Genomic DNA, 10,000 nt, shown 5'->3' with positions numbered 1-10,000 from the left:
ACTTGACCAAGTATTCTGGAACTTCCTGTCCATGAAGAAAACTTTTATGCAACAGAGCTGGCTACGAATTAGGTTACTGGTGCTGAGTAGTTGAGTGTCAGTTTCCGCGGGGCATCACCAAAAGTTTTATCCCGCGGAATGCTAGAGGTGCACTGCAGCAGATGATAATTACTTAACAATAGCCTTCCTGAAAACAGTTGGTGGATCCACTTAAAATCCGTTTTATCACCCTTTCATTTTCACAAATTGAGTATCCAACTTCACTCAAACTATATGCAGGTAGAATAGTGATTTCTTGAATATTTTTCGAACATTTAGTGTAACAGATGATGTGCGAGTGATATGACGATGCAATAATTACGTGAAGTAGCAGAACGTTGTCACCAGAGGACTAATAACCAAAAATTTAGATAAGTATACCCGCTCCATATCATAGTCACAGGTACTGATAGGATGTTGATGATACAGGTAACGATAGCTGTAACATAAGAAAAGATGAAAGGGAATCCAAAAACAAGGGGTAATAAGTTGCTCCTACGCCCCTCCTGTGTATGCAAGAGGGAGAAAAATGAGCATCTGTCGTGGTGCCGGAGGGGTTTGTGTGTGTGTGTGTGTGTGTGTGTGTGTGTGTGTGTGTGTGTGTGTGTGTGTGTGTGTGTGTGTGTGTACAGTAAACAAAGCATATACTGTACACCTTACCTGTGTTACGATGTGTGTGAGAAATGAGGTAGATGCCATTTATTTATATACTTATTTATTTTTACCATAGCAAGTGATAGAATATAACACAGAATTATTAGAATACATGCAACAAATAATTCCAAAACTTTATTCTGTATTTCAAAATTTAAAGCATAAAGACATAACACAGACTTCCAAAACACGGCTTAGAAGGAAGGGGCAGGTCTTGGTACACTAATTTTTTCCTTGCTGTCTTTAGCCGTGTAATAATGTAGCAGTCAACATCGCTCACCTGGCCTCCTTAATTATGCATAGCTCAGGTAATACACTTGTTAATTATTGGCCCCCACTACACCGCTTCCTGTGGCTCCATCTCACCGCTCTGCCCGGGGGGGATGCTGTTTGCTTAATATCGACGCAAATATTTGGCTCTTGTACCGAGGAGACGATGATGGTGGTGGTGGTGTTTGTGGTAGACTGACATGTTTTTTTTATTAATCTGGTGGTAAACTGATGAGCCACGGTGGGTCTGGGGTTGTGGTGTTTGTCTCCTGATGTGCGATGGCCATAGTACGGATTTCGATTTCAGCCATGGTGGACTTCAGATGTGTGTGCAGGCAGTGTGACCATTCATATGCTTGCTTATGTTGACATCCTGTGAGTTCTGGCGCGCACACGCGCACACACACACACACACACACACACACACACACACACACACACACACACACACACACACACACACACACACACACACATCCCTCCATGACTTGGATGCTTACTCTCCCAGCATGAGAAAGGGTAAATGTTAACTATCACTCTCACTACAGGGTCTGATCTTGCAGTGGTCCTTTTGCAGGCCGGTAACAGGTAGATATATAAGTAGATGGGCTTACAAATCTCTTCTCTACGACGTATTGTTTTTCCTGTCGCCAAAGGATTTTATTTTCAGACTTGAGGTTTTCTTATAGTTGGGTTGGAAGCAGTATCTGTCAAGCCCTTAAGTAGCATTTCATCTTAATGTTTAGGTTTTGATATCTCTTTTAGCTAAACAAAAGACGATAACATTCAGTCAAGAGTAAAGATGATCACAGATAAACAAAAGGCGACTGGGTTTCAATAATAAAGGATCGCATTCCTCCAGACAATAGACAACTCCCTTCAGTCGGACAAAAGATGGTCGCATTCAGATCACGATCTCATTCCGTTTGACAACACAATCCTTTTCGTCCAGACAGATTACGGTTACAGTGATCACAGCTAAATATAAGACGGGTTCAAATAATAAAGGATCGCATTCCGCCAGACAAAACGCCATCCCATTTAGCGGGACAAAAGACGATCGCATTCCCAAACACGCTTGACAAGAGGGCGCCGCGGGAGGCAGAAAGGGCGGGAAGAGGAGGGCGGAGGGCGCGAGTCTGTTACGGCGCTATGATTTCCATACACATTCCATTTCCATATCAAAACTTGAGTGCCTGATGACCGTAACAGAGGCACACCCACCCCGCGCACTCTGTAAACACGGGCCATTGTTCCCCGGAGCGCCGCCAGGGGGCCAAGAAAAATGGTAAACTCACTCAGTTCGGCGGGCTTCCATTGCCAAGACCTCAGAGCGTGTCGAAATCAATGACAGACATCGAAGCGCATGTAGTTATAGTTGCTGAGTTATTGCCAGCTTTGTATGACGTGATTTTAGGTATTGTGGTTGAGTTTCAGTGATTTTAGATATTTTGGAACTTGATAACTAGTACAGTTTGGGAATAATGTTAATCATTTTTCATAGCCTGTATCAACATTCATATTAACCCTTCTCAGGTAAACCTATAATTTTATCCTTACTTAGGTAATGTGGGGTCTGTCAGACCCCAATCTTTAAAAAATCGTCAAAGATAGTTACAACTTTATTGAAACAATCGCTTTGACATAGCTTCTGTAGGCCTTTTCCTTCAATTTAGTGCAAAATGTATGGAAATATAAGTGACGAAATATTTTATGGAAAATTAAATGAAAAAACATTGACAAATTTTATACCATCTGAAATTAGTGGCTGCCATACCAACACTGATATGTTCCACCAGTGTTCTATCATTGCATGCTGTACAGTAATGGCCAATGTTTCTGTAAGCAGTAAGAGAAACACGTCATAAAAAAAAAAAAAAAAAAATTGTATGGAAGATATATATATGGGAAAATAATCACAGATTAGGTAAAGTGGGGTCCACTGGACCCCAAAGGCCCTTTATCGCGAAAACAGAGCCAGATCCCGAACTGACCCCATCACCTCCCTAAACTAGTCTACTAGTCAAGAAGGTAGAGGGAAAACCAGATCTCAAGACCTTATAGTAATACTGTATATGAAAAACACTAAGAAAAATAGCGTGGGGTCCCACAGACCCCACATTACCTGAGGAGGGTTAATAAGGATTCTGTTGGACGGAGAAATATGGCACAGGACATCAGTGATATAAGAAATTACCGAAACTGAGTTGAGTGTTACATTTGATTGGAGAAGCATCATTGGAACCCAGTTATTCATGTAATCCAGTCGTAGGGAATGGATACGGTAGGTGTCGGTGCATGACTGATAAGGAAAGCACCCAAACATTCCCCCAGACTATGGCACGCATCCGTCGAGTTAGCATTCCAGGTCCCAGTTTAAACATCCTGTGGTCGTGTGCAAAGGATTCAGAAAAGCATCAGTACTTAACTGCGTATGAAGCCTTTTTGGCGGGTCATCTTGTGCTTGCCGTAGTTAAATAATAATACGTAAGACGTCAACCTCCCTTCAGCATTTAATCGAGATGCGTAGAAAAATTAATTACGTTATTAGAGTGTAGGGGTTAACCGGATCAAAGCAAGTCGTCAGGTGCCATTGAAGGGTGGATAGAGACTGATCTGGAGTGGGTTTCATCTCGTTAAGCCTGAGTAGATTCGGATGTGAGTGGTATTGAATGATAGCAACTGATATGGCCGGGAAAAATGATGATGCAGTATTTGTAATGATAACCACCCAGTTGGATCACAGACTTAGTTTTGTTTGAAGCTATTGGGCCTGGTGGTTTAGTGGTCTGAGTCTTCCGTGAGTGTGAAGGTCATTAACACGCATAGATTCGATTCCCTAAGAGGCTGCCAGAGAGCTTTCCTTTATGTTATGTCACTTGGAGCGTAGGACATTCACCTGTTAAAATATATTCTTGTCTGAGGTAGCCAGTCCGTGGGTTCCTATGCTTCACTTTTCTAATTTTATGTTGGTAATGATGACACGGTGATCATAACTGAGGTGATGATGATGATGAGAGTTTAAGTGATTATTATGTAGCTGGAGTGAAATCTGGAAGAATATTGAGTAGCTGTTGTTTATTGTCTACACACACACACACACACACACACACACACACACACACACACACACACACACACACACACGAGGCTGTTGATAGCGGGCCCGTGCACAGGATATTGCTAAGTTTTGTTGCAGTCTCCTCCTCCTCCTCCTCCTCCTCCTCCTCCTCCTCCTCCTCCTCCTCCTCCTCCTCCTCCTCCTCCTCTCCTCCTCCTCCTCCTCTTCTCCTCCTCCTCCTCCAGTCCCTCTGCTGCTTTCTTTCCCATCCCATCCCGCCCCTTCTCTTCCTCTTCCTATCCCAACTCCTGTTTATCACATCTTTCCACCACATCGCCGAAAGCACCAACAGAGAGCATACTTTGTTGTCGTGCCGCTTTGGAGAGTTCGTCCTCGGCTCCTCACGTTCGTCGCTCTCTTCGTTTTCGCTCCCCCTCCTCCACCCCAAACTTGCGCTACTTTTCACACCTAACTCGCTACTTTCCTGCTCAAGATGCGCTGCTTTTCCCCCCTACCCTAGACCTTTAGTGCCGAACTTGATAACTGGTGCCGAACTCTCCTCCTCTTCCAACTCAAGGTCAATACTTTTAAATGCCTTAGTTCGATGATTCTTTTTTTTTTCTTTTTCTTTTTTTTTTCTGCTGGTTACATTTTCATACTTTAATCACGTAGGTATAGGGCTTTAACACTCTCTCTCTCTCTCTCTCTCTCTCTCTCTCTCTCTCTCTCTCTCACACACACACACACACACACACACACACAGTTTTTATCAAGGAATTTATTTGCGTATCGCCTTACTGAGTAGGGACGGAAATTAAATTGCCTGGAGATCCATTTTACAGGTCACTCCTCACAGGAAGAGGCGTCGGCCAGTAGGTAGATGCATAGATAGACCCTCTAGCACATATGCTGTATTTAATCAGAAATTTGCTACCAAAGCAATCTTCCATAGCATCGTATTTGTCAAAGTCTACGGTGCCGCCTACGACCATTTCACTGTCTCAATAGTGAACAACCGGGGATTAGCGTACTTGTGTTATATATTTATTTTTATTGGTTTTATCCTGTGTTAGTTTCCTGTTGTGTTGTATTTTTGTGCATTGGCCTGTGTTTATCAAAAGATGGGAGGATAAAAGAAGGGGAAGTTCTGTTCTTTATTTACCTTTTTGTCTGTGATCTGCCGTTTTGGCGGGAAGTTGACCTAGGATTATGAGATAATGATGAGAATGATAACAGTTCTGCCTCCTTCTTTATAGCAGTTTTTCCTGACTAGTACCATATTCAAATGTTAATCCATATTCACAGCTCAGCATTCATGATGGAGAGAGGACAGCTTTTTGCCCTGTTAAATTGGACAGAGTGTAATAGCCTTTTTCCTGGAATAGACAGCCAGGCTTCAGTTTATATTCATTATTAACATTTTCCCTCCCCAGATGGAAATTTTAACCAGCTGTTTGTATTTTTCAAGACTCAGTCACTATTATTCTATTGATATATATTTGTAAGTATAGATTTAGTATTTGTAATGTATAACAAATTTCTAGTATATAGCACTGTTCTGTATAGTATGCGTAACAGATTTTTTGGTAGACAGCAGAATGAGATTACCTATTGTTCCTTTTCAGATATCTCTCATTTAATTAACCAGTTTCCCTGCTGCTGCCTTTATTACCATGTTGAGAGATGCTTCTTTGTATTGTAGTGGGTGTGATCCTTCATGGCTGACGGATTTTGACTTTTTATATTCGGATTATGATTTTCTTCGGTCGCTGATAATAAAGTACCATTTTGACAGGTGTGACTAGTCAAGTGTAAGTACAATAATATTCCTTTAAATTATTCCCTCCTATACCTTCAGGCTGGTCAATCATATACAGTATTCATTTACAGGGTTCTACTGGTATGATGTACATATTCACAGGTAGCATATGTTTTGGACTGGTTGTGGAAGTGTAAGTGTGTTGAGGTGGTGAAGTAAGTTGTATTAATGATTGTTAGGTTTTTATCCCTATTGTGATACAGTGTTGTGTTACTGTGCCCAGAGTTCCTACCTTTCACTTGACCTTTAACCTGTAAGGGGTTTTCAGTAGCTGAATTAAATTGTCTTACAGTAGCTGGAATAGCCTAGGTACCTTAGTCCACTGTGGTAATTAAGGTTTAACCACAGTTTACTAATGTTCTTCCTCTCACTTTGACTGTGTGGTAATTTGCTGTTGACTTAAGTTTTCAAACTGCCAGCAAACTAATATTTTTAGCGCACAGTTTAAACAAAGAAAAAGCTTACGTTCACATAAAACCAATTGTCATGTTACACTCACCAGGTTTACCCAGTACTTTAACAGAGTTGGTGGAGTAATGTCTTCTGGTATCCGCAAAGTGTTCCTCCGTTATATATCAGTTCTTTAAGATATTGTGTCGCTATTATGATATTTAAGATGATAATGTGATCAGTATTCAGTGTGTATTTCATGTGGTAGTGTGATCAGCATTCAGATGTTTCATCATTATCGTGGCTTTTATTATACGTAATCGTTAAATAGTTTTATGTATTCTTGTTTGTCTGTAGTTTTTATAATCGGTTGTTTCATTCATATTTCTTTCTATCCTTTCGTTTCGTTTTCGTAAACATTTTCCATTTGAGACTGTTCTTTATTATTCAGATTTTCATTAATTATGTTCATTATCCACTGCTCTTTCATTAAATAAGGGAAAAGGTTATGTTCCACCTTTCCTTTCAGTATCCTGTGACACCTTCGTATTAAACCATATATCACTCTGTTTTGTTGTATTTTATTTCCATGAGATGTGTAATACTTAAACTCCATGTCCATTTACTAAATCTCTACTCGTATCACCATTTTTTTTTTTCTATTTTATTTTCCTTTAGATGTGTAATATTTCAGCTCCATATCCTTGTACTAAAACTCTGCCCGTCTACACCCCCTACAGGCGCCTGGCACTGGACCCCCTGCTGGGCCCCCTCCCCTGGTGGTCCCCCGTCCCCCCTTCCCCCAGAGGTAGGTGTCGCCCCCTCCCCCTAGCACCCCCGCCTGCCCATCCATCGCCCATTGTGCCCGCATGCCCACCGCCCGCACCATCCCGCAAGAGTAGCTGTTTAGTGTAAGAACTCGTTTGCCTTATTGTTATTATTATTATTATTATTATTATTATTATAATTACTGTTCATATTTTATTGTTTTAATATTATTATTATACCGGTATTATTATTAGTTATTATTATTATTATTATTATTATTATTATTATTATTATGCAAGATGAATGGTAGAATATGTTGCTGTATTTCATTGAGTATTCTGATATATCTAGTCTCAGTATATATAAGATTATATCCCAGTGAGACCCTTGTATTCACTAATCTCACCATCTGTTCATAGTCAGAAATCGTAATGCCGGAGGAGACAGTAATACTATTCAGTACTATTTATTTTAACCACCACATACTATTTCTTCAACCTAAAGAATAGTTCACAGGTCTCACTGGGTTATAACAAATACATGGTTTTTTTTATATACTGTTTATGTATTTTTGCTTTATGTATATGGATTTTCTTTATTTTTGTTTTATATATATGGATTTTTGTATTTAATATTGCTGAAGGTTGTGTTCCATTCGCTGTGTATAATATTTGATCAGCTGGAACGAGATTTATTTGGTTTTCTTCTTATATTTTTGTTTAGGGGTTATTACGGAATGTTTTGAAATCGAAGTTTTATGTAAACATTATAGATTTATGTTACTCATGAATCGTACGCTTTATTTATTTATTTTTTTATTGTATTTACTTGTTTATTGTCGTATTATTGGATGTTTGGTATTTTGTTGCTGTCAGCGCTCGTGGTAATGAATGTATAATGTGGTGTGAAGAGAAATCTGATTTTTTATTCTTATTTACCGTACCTATTTATTTTTATTTGTGTATTAACGTGTTTATTTTTATTATTATTTACTTGTTTATTTTTATTTCTTTATATGTTTTTTATTTTTGTTTTTATTTTTATTTCCTATTTACTTGTTTATTCTTATTTATGTTTGTTTATTTGTCTTTTTATTATTTCTATATTTACTTGCTAATGTTTATTTTTTGTGTATTTGTTTTTTTTTATTTTTATTGTGCATTGGCTTGTTTATTTTTGTTTTTATTTGTTTATTCTTATTATTGTTTATTTACCAGTTTCTTTATGTTGCTAAATGTTGCTGTGCCGTGTGTGTTTTGCTGCAGCATTGAATACATTATTATGCTGTAACTTGTCGTTCGGTATCATTCTTATTGTTGATTTGTTGCAACTAATGTTCGTATTAGAGGATGTTCGCAACCCCTTCACTACGAGAGATTTACCCATAACCCCTTCAGTTCGGCGACGTTTTTTATTTTTATTATTTTTATTATTATTATTAGCAGCAGCAGCAGCAAGAATAGTAGTAACGGTAGTGGTATTATTATTATTATTATTATTATTTATTATTATTATTATTATTATTATTGTTATTAGCTATCACCAAACATTTTTATTCAACTTAGGAGAGACTTTTCGAGCTGGGAGAGTTAGATAAAGCCCTAATTAACCTCTTCACCTCGAGATCCCTCCCGTGTTCAGTAAAGGATCGTTTGGTGGTAGCAAGAAAAAAAAATCAGAGAAATGCATCAGCGAAAATGATAGGTATTTTTTTTCTTTTTTCATTCCTCTGCTCACACTTCTGTTCAAAGAAAAGTACGAAAGTAATGTGTTTGGATTTCTTTTATTGAATTTGTTTTTCCTTAATTTTTTCCCTTTTTCTGTTTGTTTTCTACATTGAATTTGTTTTTCCTCCATTTAAATTGGTTTTCCTTCATTATATTTGTTTTCCATTCACAACATTTGTTTTTATCCTTCATTTAATCTGTTATTTTTTTTCGCTCGTTTAATTTGTTTTCCCTTTATTTAATTTGCTTTTTTTTTCCGTCATTTTATTTGCATTTCCTTCATCTGTTTTTCCATCATTTTTTTCCTTTATTTAATTTGTTTTCCCTTCATTTTATGTTTTTCCTTCAATTTACATGTTTTCCTTCACTTTACTTGTTTTCCTTCATTTTGTGTTTTTCCTTTTAATTTCTTTCCTTCATTTGTTTTTTCTTCATTTAATTTTTTTCTTTCATTTATTTCCTTCATTTATTTTTCTTCATTTAATTTGTTTTTCCCTCATTTAATTATTCATTCCATTTATTTTGTTTTTCCTTCCTTTGTTAACTTTCTGTAAAAAAAAAAAATAATGTGGTAGAAGGAATAAAGTAATCGTAGTGAAGGGGTTGAGTGCACGGGTTGTGATATAATGGTAGTGTTATTGGTGTCCTTTATTTATTTATTTATTTATTTATTTATTTACTTATTTCGTAGTGACGCCTCTGAATAGCCTGTATTGCTAGTACCCTCGTAGCTCCTCTATTTCCCTGCCTTTGTGTCTTGCCTCTTTGGTGCCTCTGATATCTTCTGAACCACGCTAGACTCTCTCTCTCTCTCTCTCTCTCTCTCTCTCTCTCTCTCACACACACACACAAAAGATATCTTGGTACTAAAGAAGTGGAACAAAAATTAATATTGAATGTGTTTGTGCCATCCCCCTCCCCCTCCTTCTTTGTTTACTTGTTTGTTTATATGCTGATTGATGTTTACCTGACCTTAACGTATTCTTTCTGGTGACTTGTTCTTATTTTGTACTGGTATTAGACGCGATTATTGGGTTTAGGAGGGATATGTTGGTATAGGGGTTAATGAAGGCTACTGGCTCTCTGTCTCTCTCTCTCTCTCTCTCTCAATAATGAAGACAGGAAAAGTAAAAACCGGCCTTCGTTTGAGTGAATAAAGGAACTCATTTAATTTAGTCACATTTTTTTTCTATTTTTTTCGCTTGATTCAGACGGTTTTATAGAGATTCCAGACGATTTTTATAGAGGTTAGGGGGATAAATAGCCTTCATT

The sequence above is a fragment of the Coenobita brevimanus genome, chromosome 63 (genome assembly GCF_032717465.1).
Source record: "Coenobita brevimanus isolate Jiangsu-jjx chromosome 63, ASM3271746v2, whole genome shotgun sequence".
Taxonomy (NCBI): domain Eukaryota; kingdom Metazoa; phylum Arthropoda; class Malacostraca; order Decapoda; family Coenobitidae; genus Coenobita; species Coenobita brevimanus.
This window is presented reverse-complemented; position numbering follows the sequence as displayed.